The following is a 5,317-nucleotide window of genomic DNA, read 5'->3' as shown; positions in this document are numbered from 1 at the left end:
CATTCCTATACACTAACAATGAAAGGTCAGAAAGAGAAATTAAGGAAACAATCCCATTCACCATTGCAACAAAAAGAATAAAATACCTAGGAATAAACCTACCTAAGGAGGTAAAAGACCTGTAGTCAGAAAACTATAAGACACTGATGAAATTAATCAAAGATGACACAAAGAGGTGGAGAGATATACTATGTTATTGGATTGGAAGAATCAATATTGTGAAAATGACTATACTACCCAAAGCAATCTACAGATTCAATGCGATCCCCATCAAATTATCAATGGCATTTTTTACAGAACTAGAACAAATAATCTTAAAATTTGTATGAAGACACAAAAGACCCCAAATAGCCAAAGCAATCCTGAGAGGAAAAAAACGGAGCTGGAGGAATCAGACTCCCCAACTTAGACTATACTACAAAGCTACAGTAATCAAGACAATATAGTACTGGCACAAAAACAGAAATATAGATCAGTGGAACAGGATAGAAAACCTGGAGATCAACCCACGCACCTATGGTCAACTAATCTATGACAAAGGAGGCAAGGATATACAATGGAGAAAAGTCAGTCTCTTCAATAAGTGGTGCTGGGAAAACTGCACCGCTACATGTAAAAGAATGAAATTAGAACACTCCCTAACACCATATGCAAAAATAAACTCAAAATGTATTAAAGACCTAAATGTAAGGCCAGACAGTATAAAACTCTTAGAGGAAAACACAGAAAGAACACTCTTTGACAGAAATCACAGCAAGATCTTTTTTGACTCACCTCCTAGAGTAACAGAAATAAAAACAAAAATAAACAAATAGGACCTAATGAAACTTCAAAGCTTTTGCACAGCAAAGTAAGCCATAAACATGACAAAAAGACAACCCTCAGAATGGGAGAAAATATTTGCAAATGAATCAACAGACAAATGATTAATCTCCAAAATATATTAACAGCCCACGCAGCTCAATATTAAAAAAACAAACAACCCAATCCAAAAATGGGCAGAAGACTTAAATAGACATTTCTCCAAAGAAGACATACAGATGGCAAAGAGGCACATGAAAAACTGCTCAACATCACTAATTATTAGAGAAATGCAAATCAAAACTACATTGAGGTATCACTTTATACCAGTTAGAATGGGCATCATCAAAAAATCTACAAACAACAAATGCTGGAGAGGGTGTGGAGGAAAGGGAACCCTCTTGCACTGTTGAGAATGTAAACTGATACAGCCACTATGGAGAACAATATGGAGGTTCCTTAGAAAATTCAAATAGCTTTCTGCCCATGGACACCACCGAGTAAGCATCGCTTACGTCTCCCCCCTCCACTGCCGTCATGCCTAAGTCAGAGTCACCCAAAGAGCCCAAACAGCTGCAGAAGCTCTTCATCAGAGGTTTGAGCTTTGAAACAACTGATGAGAGTCTGAGGAGCCATTGTGAGCAATGGGGAACACTCACAGATTGTGTGGTAATGAGGAATCCAAACACCAAGTGCTCCAGAGGCTTCGGGTTTGTCACATATGCCACTGTGGAGGAGGTGGATGCGGCCATGAATGCAAGGCCACACAAGGTGGTGGATGGAAGAGTTGGGGAACCAAAGAGGGCCGTCTCAAGAGAAGATTCTCAAAGACCTGGTGCCCACTTAACTGTGAAAAAGATTTTTGTTGGTGGCATTAAAGGAGACACTGAAGAACATCACCTAAGAGATTATTTTGAACAGTATGGGAAAATTGAAGTGACTGAAATCATGACCGACCAAGGCAGTGGCAAAAAAAGAGGCTTTGCTTTCGTAACCTTTGATGACCATAACTTCATAGACAAGATTGTCATTCAGAAATACCACACTGTGAATGGCCACAACTGTGAAGTAAAGAAAGCCCTATCTCAGCAAGAAATGGCTAGTGCTTCATCCAACCAAAGAGGTCAAAGTAGTTCTGGAAGCTTTGGTGGTAGTCGTGGAGGTCGTTTTCGTGGGAATGACAACTTTGGTCTTGGAGGAAACTTCAGTTGTCGAGCTGGCTTTGGTGGCAGCCGGGGTGGTGGTGGCTATGGTGGCAGCAGGATGGCTATAATGGATTTGGTAATGATGGGAGCAATTTTGGAGGTGGTGGAAGCTACAATGATTTTGGCAATTACAAGAATCAATCTTCAAATTTTGGACCCATGAAAGGAGGAAACTTTGGAGTCAAAAGTTCTGGCCCCTATGGTGGTAGAAGACAATACTTTGCCAAACCATGAAACCAAGGTAGCTATGGTGGTTCCAGCAGCAGCAGTAGCTATGGAAGTGGCAGGAGGTTTTAATTACTGCCAGGAAACAAAGCTTAGCAGGAGAGGAGAGCCAGGGAAGTGACAGGGAAGCTACAGGGTACAAGAGATTTGTGAACTCAGCCAAGCACCATGGTGGCAGGGCCTAGCTGCTACAAAGAAGACATGTTTTAGACAATACTCATGTGTATGGGCAAAAAAACTTGAGGACTGTACTTGTGACTAGTTGTATAACAGATTATCTTAGTTTCTGTTTTGTGGAAAGTATAAAGCATTCCAACAAAGTGTTTTAATGTAGATTTTTTTTGTTTGTACCCATGCTGTTGACTGCTAAATGTAATAGTCTGATCATGATGCTGAATAATGTGTCTTTTTATTAAATGTGCTGTGTAACGTTAGTCTACTCTGAAGCCATTTTGGTAAACTACCCCAACAGTGTGAAGTTAGAATTCCTTCAGGGTGATGCCAGGTTCCATTCAAAATTTATTTACACCCTGCTTTGGTGGAGAAGCTATTGTCTTCAGAAACCTCGGTGTAGCTGAACTAACAGTTACTGTGTTGTGACCTGGAGTTCACTGTGAAAAGGGTCACCCAAGCAAAGTCATGGAGTTTTTTGGTTATTAATATGATTGTTGGCACATATCCTATGCAATATATCTAAATTGAATTATGGTACCAGATAAAGTTATAGGTGGGAATGAAGCTTGTGTATCATCCATTATCATATGTAATCAATAAACGATTTAATACCCTCCTGAATGGAATGACAACTGTATGGATTTGGGACTGGCAGAGCTTTGGACCTTCCCTACCCACTACCCCTGATAATGTTGAATGCTTCTATCACAATTTAAGTTCAAAACTCTGCCAGAGAATAGAAACCAGATGCTGGTTAATGCCACCCCATAAATCCACAAATTAGAAGTTTTTGGGAGACAGTTTTAAACTGACCAGTACCAGCAAGGATTTTACTCTTAACACAAAAACAGGCTTACATTAAAGGAAAACTGTGGTTTCTGTTCTGGTTGGGTGGGTCTTTATATAGGTTTATGGAATGACACACTAGTAATTATCTATATGGAGATAAAAATTTGCTGATATGGTAAGGAACCATATTGTTTACTTTAATTTATGCTAACTGCAGTTTTCCTTTAAATATGGCACAAGATGACACAACCATTCTAAAATGTTGTTTGTATAGAAAATGATTTCTAAAACTTTATAACAGTTTGCTTAATATCCAATCACTGTTATTTGTACATAGTTTCCTTTGAGCCCTCCCTTTGGTGCCCTCAATTTCAGTCCATTGTACTTAGTAGAATAGAGATTTGTTTATCACTAGGGGAAAAAAATTAAAATAGAATTACCATATGACCCAGCAATCCCACTACTGGGCATATACCCGGAGAAAACCATAATTCAAAAAGAGTCATGTACCACAATGTTCATTGCAGTTCTATTTACAATAGCCAGGACATGGAAGCAACCTAAGTGTCCATCAACAGATGAATGGATAAAGAAGATGTGGCACATATATACAATGGAATATTACTCAGCCATAAAAAGGAACGAAATTGGGTCATTTGTAGAGATGTGGATGGACTTAGAAACTGTCATACAGAGTGAAGTGAGTCAGAGAGAGAAAAACAAATATTGTATATTAACGCATATATGTGGAATCTAGAAAAATAGTACAGATGAACTGGTTTGCAAGGCAGAAATAGAGACACAGATGTAGAGAACAACGTATGGACACCAAAGGGGGAAAGCAGGTTGGGGTGGTGGTGGTGGTGGTGGTGGTGGGATGAGTTGGGAGATTAGGATTGACATATACACACTAATATGTATAAACTAGGTAACTAATAAGAAACTGCTGTATAAAAACAGAGAAATAAAATTAAATTTTAAAAAATACAAGATTTATGGGATAATACAAAGCATGCCAAGTTACACATAATAGGGGCTCCAGAAGAAGTAGGAGAGAGAGAAGGGAATCAAAAATGTATTTAAGGGACTCCCCTGGGGGTGCAGTGGTTAAGAATCCACCTGCCAATGCAGGGGACACGGGTTTGAGCCCTGGTCTGGGAAGATCCCACATGCCGCGGAGCAACTAAGCCTGTGCACCACAACTACTGAGCCTGCGTGCCACAACCACTGAAGCCCGCGCACCTAGAGCCTGTGCTCTGTAACAAGAGAAGCCACCACAATGAGATGCCCATGCACCGCAACGAAGAGTAGCCCCCACTCTCCGCAACTAGAGAAAGCCTGCACAGCAACAAAGACCCAACACAGCCAATAAATTCGTTAATTAATTTTAAAAAATACTTAACTTAAAAAAAAATGTATTTAAGAAATTATGGCTGAAAAATTTCCAAACCTAAAGATGGAAACAGATATTCAGGTGCAGGAAGCACAGAGTATCCCAAACAAGATGAACCCAATTAGACCCACTCCAAGATATATCATAATTAAAATAGCAATAGTTAAAGAGGGAATTCTAAAGGCAGCAAGAGAAAAACAAAGAGTCAATTACAAGGAAACCCACATAAAGCTATTAGACAATTTCTTTGCAGAAACTGTGCAGACCAAGTCCTGAAAGGGAAAAACCTGCAACCTAGGATACTCTACCCAGCAAGATTATCATTTAGAATAGAAGAAGAGATAAAGAATTCCTCAGACAAGCAAAAGGTAAAAGAATTCAACAATACTAAACCTACCCTAAAATAAAAATTCAAGGGTCTTATCTAAATAGAAAAGAAACAAAAATCTACAGGAAAGGGAAAAATCATAATAGGAAAGGCAAATATATAGTCAGGACTAAAGATCACTTAGATAAGCCAGGACGTAGATTAAAAAAACGTCCAAAAATTTTTTAAAAGTAATTGTAACTACAATTAAAATCAAAATAATAAACATACAGATGTAAAATAGGACATCAAAATTACAAAAGTGGGAGAGGAGAGTTAAAAATGTAGATTTTTAGAATGTGCTTGAACTATTATGACTATCAGTCTAAAGTAAGTAGATACAGTTATGGGTCAACATACTTG

General features: G+C 38.6%; 1 pseudogene across 1 annotated transcript; it reads left to right on the top strand.

Annotated features, from left to right (window-relative positions):
* Positions 1-535: 535 nt before the first annotated feature.
* On the top strand, positions 536-3,021 carry LOC309642348 (heterogeneous nuclear ribonucleoprotein A1 pseudogene; annotated as a pseudogene). The gene has a single exon. The product of its transcript is annotated as a heterogeneous nuclear ribonucleoprotein A1 pseudogene (transcript).
* The last annotated feature ends 2,296 nt before the right edge of the window (positions 3,022-5,317 follow it).

The sequence above is a fragment of the Balaenoptera physalus genome (genome assembly GCF_965194825.1).
Source record: "Balaenoptera physalus genome assembly, chromosome: 14".
Lineage (NCBI taxonomy): Eukaryota > Metazoa > Chordata > Mammalia > Artiodactyla > Balaenopteridae > Balaenoptera > Balaenoptera physalus.
Note: the sequence above shows the minus strand (reverse complement) of the source record. Positions and strands in the feature narration are given on the sequence as shown.